General features: G+C 47.0%; 1 long non-coding RNA gene across 2 annotated transcripts; it reads right to left on the bottom strand.

Moving 5' to 3' along the window:
* Positions 1-2,107: 2,107 nt before the first annotated feature.
* On the bottom strand, positions 2,108-12,304 carry LOC107182133. Of its 2 annotated transcripts, none has more exons than XR_001512857.1 (3): positions 12,134-12,304; positions 11,503-11,757; positions 2,108-2,316 (listed from the first exon to the last, which is right to left on the bottom strand). It is a non-coding gene; the product is annotated as an uncharacterized LOC107182133 (long non-coding RNA). The 2 variants fall into 2 exon arrangements; XR_001512856.1 differs by lacking the exon at positions 2,108-2,316 and adding an exon at positions 8,957-9,494.
* Between the last annotated feature and the right edge of the window lie 40 nt (positions 12,305-12,344).

The following is a 12,344-nucleotide window of genomic DNA, read 5'->3' as shown; positions in this document are numbered from 1 at the left end:
ATGTCAGAACAAAGTCTTGCAAACAAGACTTATTGTTTAGAGGCAGAACTTTCCTTGAGGTGATAAATAGTCCATAAGGGCATGGAAAGTTCAAGGGAGGGCGCACTGCTGCAGGTGGAAAGAGTCTTTGTATAACATGAGAAATTAATAGTGTAACGTATAACTTAGTTCAGATGATCTCATAAGCATGCTTGTTAATCATTGTTACTTGCTGTACTCCCCAAATAAAAGCCATGAGGACTTCGGGGGCATTGCTACTTGCCTGACTAGGAATAGCCCTCTGCTTCTCTAAACTTCATCCTGCACGCCAAGCTCACCTCAGCGTCTCCGTTCACAAAGAACATCAGCAGCTGCTTTTTTTTTTTTAAGGTTTTATTGACCCAGCTGGTGCGGCTCAGTGGTGAGTGTCGACCTATGAACCAGGAGGTCATGGTTCAATTCCCTGTTCAGGCACATGCCTGGTTTGTGGGCTTAATCCCCAGTAGGGGGTGTGCAGAAGGTAGCCTATCAATTCTCTCTCTTCACTGATGTTTCTACCTCTCTCTCCCTCTCTCTTCCTCTCTGAAATCAATCTATAAAAATAAAAGCACAATATGCTAATTAGACCGGACAGCCAAACAATCTTCCGGACGTCCTTCTGGACGACCTCCCGGACGAAGCCAGGGCTGTGAGGGCTCAGACAAGCTGCCGCAGCTGCAAGGGCCAAGAGCCTTGCAAGAATTTCATGCATCTGGCCTCTAGTAAAAAAACATTTTTAAATGGCTTTATTGAGGTATAATTCACATTTGCTCATTTTATGTGCACAATTTGACGACTTTTAGTAAATTTTAAGGAGTTGTGAAACGGTTACCACAATCTAATTTTAGACCATTTACACCACCCTGAAAAGATTTCCCAGGCCTGAGTGCAGACCATTGGCTGCCCCTGTTTTGTTTTGTTTTTTCAGTCCTCACCCAAGAGAGCATGCTTATTGATTTTTAGAGAGGGGGGATGGAAGAAACATCGCATGGCTGCCTTCTTGGGTATTGAACCTGCAACCGAGGTATGTGCTGTGACTGGGAATTGAACGTGCAACTTTTCTGGGTACAGGAAGACACTCCAACCAACTGAGCCACACCGGCCAGGGTGGCTGTCCCTTCTTATTATTGTTTTCAGGCTCATCTCCTTTGAGTGTTTACGTTGCCCAGGACTTTCTTTTGGTTGACATTGGTTACCTCGGGGCAATGAAATGGAGGGATAGTGGGGAAATGATTAACTTTTTTGGGGGGGGGTTAATCCTCACTGCAGGATTTTCCCCACTGATTTTAGAGAGAGTGGGAGGGTGGGGGAGGGGTCGAGAGGAGAGAGAGAGAAACACTGATGTGAAAGAGCCACATCACTTGGTTGCCTTCCGCACATGCCCTTGACCGGAATTAAACCCCCGATCCCGCGGTGCCCGGGCCAACACTCGAACCGTGGAGCCAGGTGGGCCAGAGTTAACTTTTTCTGTACGAATCTTTCAGGATTTATACTTTCTCTCGCCGATCTCCTCCTTTCTGTCAACCAGTACCTGGATAACGCTGTCTCCGATCTACCATGTAAACTAAGGGGGCTGCCGGTGTTGCTAAGTGAGTTTCATATTCATGTCTCCAGCGCTTGCTGAGCCCTTGACAGGACACTTCTTTCCCATAATATCCACTTGGGATGCGCAGGCCTCGAGCACAATCCTGACATCCTGAACTTGTACTTTTTCACACAAACTATAAGTGGTGCAATCATATGATGTACTGGCACCCATCAGGAATATTATCGGGAAATGGTACAAATTATCACATCTTATCTATATTTGGAAATGTCTTCATCAACATTCAAATGTGTGAATGTTTTCCTGCCACACTTTGAAGCTGAGACATCTGCTAAAATACTCTCTTCTAACAGGAAATCCAGTCTTCTTGCCCCAGCCCTCGGGTTCCTCTGTACCCTGCCTCCATATTCCTCTCCACACACTCCTACCCTTGACCCCTTCGTTCACTGGCTCCACTTCGGTGTTTCTCCTCACTCCCTTTTACCTACCCAAGCAGCCCATGTTCCCAAAGCCCCAATTTTTTCATGAAGCCACTCCTTTCTCTTCTGAATTTCAGAACAATTTATTAGGAATCAGAAAATTTAGTCACAAGCAAATTAGATGTCTGTATTCTATACATCAAGAAAAGGTTTAATTTTAAAAATTGGAACTCTTCAGATTCAAGATGGTAGGTTACACACATGTATTTAACTCGGTTCCCACCAAAAGGATAATAAAATGGCAGTAAGAAGGTTTTTTCAAATGCCACAAACCTACAAGAACAATGAGAAGGGAGAGAAGATCATTAGGGAAAAACATTTTAAAGCCCTAGCCCTAGCCTGTGTTTCTCAGTGGTTAGAGCATTGCCCTGCGAACTGGTACGATTCTTGGTCAAGGGCATGTACCTGGGTTGCAGATTTGATCCCCGTGCAGGAGGCAACCAATTGATGTCTCTCTCTCTCTCTCTCTCTCTCTCTCTCTTTTCTCTCCCATCGATGTTTCTCTCTGTCTCTCCCTCCCTCCCTCCCTCCCTCCCTCTAAAAATCAATGGAAAAAATATCGTTAGTTGAGGATTAACAACAACAACAAAAAAGACAGGTGGTAAGGGACACGTGGTAAGTGATTTGCTGGAACTGAGAAAGGGGGACCTTGAGCTAGCAGTGGGAAAAACGAGAAGTCAACAGATTTTCCTCGCAGAAGCCACAGACACAGAAGTTGGCACCTTCGGGCAGGAGACTGGCAGAGCCGTCTCTAGAGAATCTGGCCAACCTAAGAACCACCCTGAACCAGGCCCTTTGGGGATCTGTGTGAGGCTTATTATGAAAAGCTGGGGTTCCCCATAACTTCCTGTTCCCTCAGCTCTGTGACTTCCTGGAGAACACGTCCTGGAGGAGGATGTGGCCAGCGGGGTCTCCCTGCGTGACTGCCCAGCACAGGCCTCCCACAGTGCAGAGCGCGGTCAGCCGTGTCAGGGCCCAGCTGAGGTGTGAGCGGACGCCCACGCTGCTCCCGGTATTTGAGGAAAACATCTACTATCGAAAAGACAGCGGCCAGGTGCATGAGTAAATAATGAAGTAATAGCACATTATTCTGCCTTAAAAAGGAAAGAAATTTACCCCGGGAGCCCTCTCCCCAGCATTGGACCAAATGGAACCAACAAAGCTTTTTGCAGCAAAAAGAAGGAAGGACGTGATGAAGGGATGATGGGAGGGATGGAGGGATGGAGGGATGAGGGGAGGGAAGGAGGGAGGGAGGAAGGAAGATGTGAAGGAAGTCCCAGTGGGCGGTGAAGGGAGCCTAGGAGACCGCTCTGCAGCCTGGGGAACAGCCACTCCAGGCGCAGGCAGGTCAGAAGCTGCAGAGAGGCGTGTCTCTAAGAAATAAAGCCATTGGGGAATCTAATGTGTTCGAATGTAACGAGATATTTAAACCTCAAGGCAGAGTCTAGGCTTGAATTCATGTTATACATAGAAAGCAAACAAATAAAACAGCAAGAACTGGACACAATATTAACTCGGTGTGGGAGAGAGGGGAAACAAGGGCTGCGGAAAAAGCAGTCATTGTAGCCACATGGTCAGCTATGAAGAGTGTGTACATAGCTGCAGTGATGTAAACCCTGAATATCTATGTAACCACATTTGTGTATGATGGAGTAATATGGGGGCGGGGGAGTGGATAAGGGAGGAGTGTCTGGAAGATGAGCGTTAAAGCCCTGACCTGCGCAACGATAGATAATGCCTAAATCCCAAAACTCAAGAAGCGGCAATATGTGCATGCCACTTAGATATATGGGGAATGCCAGATAATTAGCTCAAGGTGTTGAACGTAGTGCCCCTGGGGAACAGGAAATTATGGGAACCCCAGCTTTTCACAATAAGCCTCATAGAATTTCTAAACATGTGCATATGCAACTTTGGAAAATAAATAAATAAGTAGATAATTGAGGTGGAGAACTCTCACTTTCTGTAGATGCATATTTTTTTAAATATATTTTTATTGATTTCAGAGAGGAAAGGAGAGGGAGAGAGAGAGAGAGAGAGAGAGAAACACCAATGATGAGAAAGAATAATTGATCGGCTGCCTCCTGCACACCCCGCACTGGGGAATGAGCCCACAACCCAGGCATGTGCCCTTGACCGGAATTGAACCCGGGACCCTTCAATCCGCAGGCCGACACTCTATCCACTGAGCCAAACTGGCTAGGGCTGTATGTGTGTATTTTTATAAGAAGCATATGTTTTGTTTTTATGCCAACATATTTTAACAGATCTAAAGAAGCAATTTGTTGAAAATAAATATTTCTGGTCACTGGTTTGGCAACTTTCCAGCCAGGGACAGATACTTCACCTTGATAGATAATTATTTATAAAACTGAGGCGGTGTTAAAATATGGCCACAAAGGATTTTAATGACTTAAAACAATAACCATTTGATTAAGCTTATCTTTCTGTGGGTTGGCGGAACAGTTCTTCTGAGCCATGCGTTCTCTGACACTCCGCCCCCTAGAGATGGACCTAGCCCAGCCAGCGTGGCCCAGAAGTGTCGACCTATGAACCAGGAGGTCACGGTTCGATTCCCAGTCAGGGCACATGCCCGGGTTGCAGGCAGGCTTGATTCCCAGTGTGGGGCGTGCAGGAGGCAGCTGATCAATGATTCTCTCTCATCATTAATGTTGCTCTCGCACTCTCCCTCTCCCTTTCTCTATGAAATCAATAAAAATATTTTTTTTTTTAAAAAAGAGTTGGGGTCTCTGTCCACTCCCCTTAATCTGGGCTGGCTGTAACGGTTCAATGCATAGAGCGGTGGGCGTGATGCTCTTTGGCTTCCAAGGAGGGGTCCTTAAAGGCCATGCAATTGCACCTTGCTCACTGGCACACTCACTCCCGGAGTCTGGAACTCCCAGGTAAGACGTGCAAACACCCTGCCACCACTGTGCTGGGGAGGACTCCTGAGGACACAGTATGGGTGAGCCTGTTCTGCAGCCTGCCCAGCCCGGGTGACAGTCACATAAATGAAGACACCATCGGGAAGTGCATCCCCGGCCCCCACAGTTCCACCCTCAGCTGGAACACAGCATAGCTTTTCCTGATCTGCCTTTTCCAAATTCCTATGACCATGACAACGCTAAATGAATCATTGGGTGCTAAATTAATGCATGAATTAATTATTGGAGGCTAAATGACTGAACAATTACCTCCTTGCATGTATTTAATATATGGCTCTGTATGTTTCAATACTAAACTAATATGTGTAGTTTTAATTATTGTTTCAAGAATATCCAGCCCTGACCGGTTTGGCTCAGTGGATAGAGCGTCGGCCTGCGGACTGAAGGGTCCCGGGTTCGATTCCGGTCAGGGGCATGTACCTGGGTTGCAGGCACATCCCCGGTGGGGGGCGGGGGGGTGCAGGAGGCAGCTGGTCGATGTTTCTCTCTCATCGATGTTTCTAACTCTCTATCCCTCTCCCTGCCTCTCTGTAAAAAATCAATAAAATATATTTTTAAAAAATAAAAAAAGAATATCCAAACAAAAACCAGTCACTCCTTCATCCCTTTTAGATCCTGACAAGCAATGGGAGGAGCATTTCAAGGCACTGAAGTGGCCGCACGGCAAATTCCCTGACAGAGAACGGAAGAAGAGCTACCTGCTCAGGGACAAACACAAAAGGCTTGTGGGAACCCGTAAGAACAGTGTCAGGATGGCTGTGACTCGGGTGGAACTGAGCTTGCGAAACATGCTATCGACATCAGCAAGGGCTTGTATGGCTATACTGGGAGAAAAGAAGGAAGAAACGGGCCCGTTGCAGAGCACAGATGGTGTAATATTAGCAGATGACCCAGAGAAAGGAGAACCTCTCCACTCTCATTTGGTTTGCCTGCTACAGAGAGAATGATGCTGGAGATTAAAATGGCCTAAGGGTGTAGTTAGGTGGAAACTGAGGCCCCAGGGAAGTGAAGGAAGATAAGAGAACACTAACTCAACTGAAATTGGTTCAAGACCCCAAATTTTGGGTGCCGTCCATCTGCCAAGATGCTGAAGGGAACTGGAGAAATGGTTTGGGAACTATTGTAGACAAACTCGGAGAAATTTTAGAAAGCAGGAAGAGCACTGGGGAGAGCATTCTGACTCGCAAGAACATTTAAAATGGGAGTTATAATGCTATTCACCAATGGCTTCGGTATTAGTCACTCTGAGAAGATTTTAGATTCCAGGTTCTTCAGATAACTTGTGAGCACCGAGTAGCAGGAAGAGTAAGACCTGCTCAAGCTAAATAAACCTCATTTCCCCTTTTCACAGTGTTACAGTAAAGTTACAACACTGTAAGACGGGGGACCTTTTAGAACTTTACTTGCTTTCTGCTTGGTTTCAAGCAAGAAGCACAATCTTTCAGGACATCTTAGCAGATCATATAGAGAGACCTGAGCACAGCACTGGAATTTGGTGGGTGAACTGATGTTTGAACATTAATATTAATTAAATGTTGCTTTGGATGATATCAGCATAAATAGGAAAGGGAGGACCTATGAAAACTCACTCCTAAATAAAAGCAATTAAAAAAAAAAGAATCAACTTTGTAAAAACTCTGTAAATTAACCAAAGTCTTGCAGCAAGTTGAGGAATGCTATTTAAAAAAGGCTGGCCCGGCTGGTGTGGCTCCGCATTTGAGCATTGATCTATGAACTAGGAGGTCACGGTCAGGTTCTGGGCAGGGTACATGCCCAGGTTGTGGCTCGATCCCTAGTAGGAGGCATGCAGGAGGCAGCACACTCTCTCTCTCTCTTTCTCTTCCATCCTCCCTATCTGAAAATCAATAACACATTTTAACAAAAATAAATAAATAAGCCATAACTGAAAAAATTTTTTTAAATAAATAAATAAATAAAATGAGCCAGAAAATATAGATTTGGATCCAAGTAGGTAGGGCCTTGGATGTTGGTAAAGGAATTTGGACTCCACTTGGTAGTTAATGGGAAATTAGAATTTCTAAACAGAACCTTTGAAATGGAACTGCTGTTTTGTCTGCTCAACATTTTCTGTGGAGAGCACCCCAGTTTTCATTGGGAAAGGCATCTTTCCTCCAGCCCAGTGCATGTCACACAAGTAGAGATAAGTGACCCCCCAATTCCACACTGATTGGTTCAGGGATTTGTATAGGATCCAAACAGAACCAATGACCAATGGGAGTCACATCTGGGATTTTAGTTATACAGCTGGCCGGGGGGCGAGGGGGCAGACACAGATGAGCAGATTAGAGGAACAATTTGCAAAATTTGAAAAAGATCTATAGATTAACTCTATGCATGTTAACATTTTTATTTTAATAATTGTACTATGTTTATTTTAAATGTTAACATTTAGAGTGCTGATGAAGGGTATATTGAAATTCTTTGAACTGTTTTTGCAACTTCTGGGTAAATTCTGAAAATACTTTTTAAAATAAAATTAAAATTTGAAATTTAGGGCTTGATCAACAGTAGAGAGGATGGCTTTGGGAAATACTATGGTAATAAAATGGTGGGGAGATGGTTAGATATAGAGAGATGAAAAAATAGTAAAAATAATGGTTTAACTCTAAGAGAGTGGTAACTGCACTAAAGGAAGGAGAGTCTGGCCCTGGCCGGTATGGCTCAGTGGATAGAGCGTCGGCCTGCGGACTGAAGGGTCCCAGGTTCGATTCTGGCTAAGGGCATGTACCTTGGTTGTGGGCACATCCCCAGTAGGAGGTGTGCAGGAGGCAGCTGATCGATGTTTCTCTCTCATGGATGTTTCTAACTCTCTATCCCTCTCCCATCCTCTCTGTGAAAAATCAATAAAATATATTTTTAAAAAAAAAAAAAGGAAGGAAGGAGAGTCTGGAAGAGAAACGGGTTTGGGGGTAAAAGGGCGTGTCCATTGGACATGCTGAAGCTTACACGGCGAATAGCCTCCAGGTGGCGCTGTTCAGCAAACAAGGAACCCAACTGGGGCGGGCAGAAAGGGAATGGCTGAGGTTAGAGAGTTCACATACAGGAACAAGTTGTCACGCAGGAATAGGATGTAACTGAAGGAGACACTGTGGGGTGTTGATGTAAGAAACACTCAAACCTACGGAGAATTTTAATGAGTTTATTTGAGCCAAACTGTCCACAGTTGCTGGGAAGCAGAATATCATCAGACTGAGATAATGGTAGTTTTGCACCTTATTTTATACACTAGAGGCTCGGTGCACAGATTCATGCACAGGTGGGGTCCCTCAGGCTGGCCTGCGCCCTCTCACAATCTGGGACATCCCTCAGGGGGGCATCCCCTCCCCGCCCCCGCCAGGGATGTAGCAGTGCTGAAGCGGCAGGCGGCCACGGAAGAGCCCCAGCCAGGGCGGCACGGCTCCCACAGCTGCACTCGCCAACCGGAAGCCGGCTTCTGGCTGAGCGGCGTTCCCGCTGTGGGAGCGCACTGACCACCAGGGGGCAGCTCCTGCGTTGAGTGTCTGCCTCCTGATGGTCAGTGCACGTCATAGTGACCGGTCGACTGGTCGTTCTGGTCTTTTGGTTGTAATGGTCACTGAGGCTTTTATAGAGAGAGATTACAATCAGAAGAGACGTGTGTGGAACATGAAATCCATTGGTGATAGGTTAGGGAGGTGGGAGAAATCGAGGAGGGGGAAACTCTGGGATTGTATAAAAAGTAAAATGATAGCCAAAACCGGTTTGGCTCAGTGGATAGAGCGTTGGCCTACGGACTGAGGGGTCCCGGGTTTGATTCTGGTCAAGGGCATGTACCTGGGTTGCGGGCGCATCCCCGGTGGGGGATGTGCAGGAGGCGGCTGATCGATGTTTCTCTCTCATCAATGTTTCTGACTCTCTGTCTCTCTCCCTTCCTCACTGTGGAAAATCAATAAATATATTTTTTTAAAAAGTAAAATGATAGACACATATTTCTTTTACATGGGTGAGTACAGGATAGTTAACAGTCAGTAATTAACACGGCAACAATAACAGTGAGAGCTCTCTGCCTTGGTGCACTGGTTCTGCCCTGAGGAGTCTAGAAAAAGGGGTCTAGACATTCCAGAGGAATGTTATTGTAGATACAAAAGACAATAGACAGGCTTAGTTAAGGTGCAGATGACCTTTGCCGGGGTAGAGTCTAGCCTAGGACATGACTACCTGCCATAAACAGCTTTTAGTTCAAGAGTTTTCATTTCAGACCATCCTTTGTGGTTACTTTAGGTCTCCGAGTTTGCAAGACCCACATGCAGGCCTTCCCTGAGCTTGTCAGGTTCAGTATGTGGTCCCTTTTCATCCACAGAGAAAAAAGGCTGGTGAGGACAGCCCGGGGGAAGGGGCCCCAGGGCGGCAGGCAGAGCTAACCACAGTGATTTCAGAGAAGGCAGCAGCCAAAGAAAGCCTCTGCCAGAGGGGACATGTCTGGTCACAGCTAATCTCTAAAATAGGAAGAAGTGCCCCAAGGTACTTCTGTCACAGAGGGGTTTGGGGATTGAAAAAAAATGGTCGGTAATTAAAACTTAATAAATAGTTAAATGTGTCCTGACCCCTATTCCTGCACAGTTGCTGCTTTCTCAGTTGGTGCTGGCGAAATGGGAATGGGTGTTACCCTGGGCAAGTTACCCACTGGCCTCCCCTGTGACCTTGACATCACAAACAGATAAGAACTGATCTATGCCCTAACCGGTTTGGCTCAGTGGATAGAGCATCGGCCTGCGGACTCAAGGGTCCCAGGTTCAATTCCGGCCAAGGGCATATACCTTAGTTGTGGGCACATCCCCAGTAGGAGGTGTGCAGGAGGCAGCTGATCCATGTTTCTCTCTCGTTGATGTTTCTAACTCTCTATCCCTCTCTCTTCCTCTCTGTAAAAAATCAATAAAATATATTTTTTTAAAAAAAGAACTGATCTAATACTTAGTCCAGGTCGATCTAAGAGGACAGAGGTAAGCCAAGTGGCATCTGTTAGAAAAACTCAAGCAGTGCAGGGAGCTGTGAGGGGATGAACCACGTGACAGAGAAAACGATTCTTTCAGGTTCCTCCAACTCCATAGCTCAGCACGTTCTGCTTTCTCTGTTAAATGTTCATGCTATCCACTTCCCATGGCGGCTGTGAGAACGGTAGGAGATAAAGTGCATGGCAGCGCCTAGCACAGAATAGATGTTCCGTCTATATTTATAAGTTGAATAGGAATCTATAAATAGAGAAATCCCACTCCAGTCTCCAAGGAAGTACCAGCCTCGGCCACGAGAGGGGAGTCTCGGTCACACGCCTTTCGGGGAGAGTAAGACACAGCATGAGGTGGCAGGCACCCCTCCGGATAGACCAGCCTTGCCTGAGGCAGGACACTCACTCCCACTCAGGAAACGTGGCTCCATGCTGAAATCCACCGCGTTTCTCTGAGTCGCTGCATTCTCCTGACGTTGCAAAATGGTCGAGCAAAAGTCCCCCGAAGGCCTTTCCTGCTTCCTGAATAACATCTAAACTGGCCCGAATCCAAGGCCTTCCTCAATCTGGCCTCCACCCACCTGCCCCGCCTGAACTCCCCTTAATCCTCACGCTGCACCACACAGGACAATCGTGCTCCCGCCTCTAGGCCGGGACTCATGCGGCTCCTTCTTCTTGATGCCTTTCCTCTACCCCGACCTTCCGAAACCCTACTTCTTTTCCAATGACCCCAGTGCCACCTCCTCCCTTCTCCCTCCTCCCTTCTCTAGCGTGACCTCGCCCAGCCCCAGCTCACACACCTATATCACATCCATGTATCTTGTATTAAATTGATTTATGTATGTGCATCTTTTCTCTTTTTTTAATATATCTTATTGATTTTTTACAGAGAGAAAGGGAGAGAGAGATAGAGAGTTAGAAACATCCATGAGAGAGAAACATCGATCAGCTGCCTCCTGCACATCTCCCACCGGGGATGTGCCCGCAACCCAGGTACATGCCCTTGACCGGGATCGAACTCGGGACCCTTCAGTCCGCAGGCCGACGCTCTATCCACTGAGCCAAACCGGTTTCGGCGCATCTTTTCAATAATTAGAGGTAAACTCCACGAGTAGAGAGGCCAGCGGATAATCCCCCAGGTTAACACAGTGAGTAAATGGCAAAGGTGGGGTTCTAACCTGCACAATCCGGCTCCAGAGGGCTCTGGCTCTTCACCGCTAATTCACACCGTACTGGAACCTTCCATCAGCCAGAGCGCCCAGCTCGGGGCTCTGCACACGGCGCCGTTCAGCAGCTTATCAAATGAATAACTTTTTGAAACACTGATCTAATTAGCACCTCTTGAGCCTTCACTGGCTTGTGGGCTATTGGGAGCCAGCAACTTGGTCTCATTCGTCTGAATTAGAGCGCCCCGTCATAGATCCAATTATGAGCAGTTTCAGAATCATAATTACTGGCCCACTGTCTCTTGATCTATAACACATATAAGGACCTCCTCCCAGCTTTTAAGGAAGAAACAAAGCGATTACTTACTGAAGGCCAGCAAATGTGTTTTTCTGAAGCTTCCCGCTCCCATCTTTTTTTTTTTTTTTTTTTTTTAATATGGAACGCTTCCCGAATTTGCATGTCATCCTTGTGCAGGGGCCATGCTCATCTTCTCTGGATCGTTCCAATTTTAGTACATGTGCTGCGAAGCGAGCACACCAGCTCCCGTCTTCCCTGCGAAGTGAAGGGGCCGGACTGACCGTCTCTGGGGGCCCCCGTCTTCACTGTTGACAGTCTGTGACTCTGGGAGACAGAATGGAATTAAAAAGAGCCCTGCCTGCCTCTGTGCCAGAGATACCCTGTTGAGCCTCCGCTCCCCAACTCCCAGGTCCCCCATCTGCAAAACCGGGGAACAAGACAGGCATGGCCCCACCCGTCCCGCTGCAACCATAGGTGACCCCCAGATCGTGGAGCTGTCCGAAGAAACTGAAGCGATCAAATACGTGTGCAAACTATAAAGTCCAGCACAGAATCAAAAGCTGACGGTCTTACGGAGGCTGCGGGAGGCAGAAGAGGGAATGGGGTAGAAGAGAGGATGGGGTAAAAGGTGATGGAAGGAGCCTGGGGGTGCGAACACGCAGCACTGTCTACAGCTGATGTATATTATAGAATGGCACACCTGAAATCTATGTAATTTTAACCAATGGCGCCCCAATACATTCAATAAAAAAGCCATCTTGACAGGATTTCAGTTTTGCGAACTCCAGTGACAACAGCGATGTTGCCTATTTTGCTGTTTTTGAGAAAAGCCTCCTGGTGCGTTTCCAGCAAACCCAGTCCCCGCCGCGGCAGCTTCTCGGCCTCCCCGCTGGGTGCGCGACAGGCGGGCG

Source organism: Myotis davidii, unplaced genomic scaffold, assembly GCF_000327345.1.
Source record: "Myotis davidii unplaced genomic scaffold, ASM32734v1 scaffold1695, whole genome shotgun sequence".
NCBI lineage: Eukaryota > Metazoa > Chordata > Mammalia > Chiroptera > Vespertilionidae > Myotis > Myotis davidii.
The sequence above is the reverse complement of the archived record's forward strand: the minus strand, read 5'-3'. Positions and strand labels throughout refer to the sequence as shown.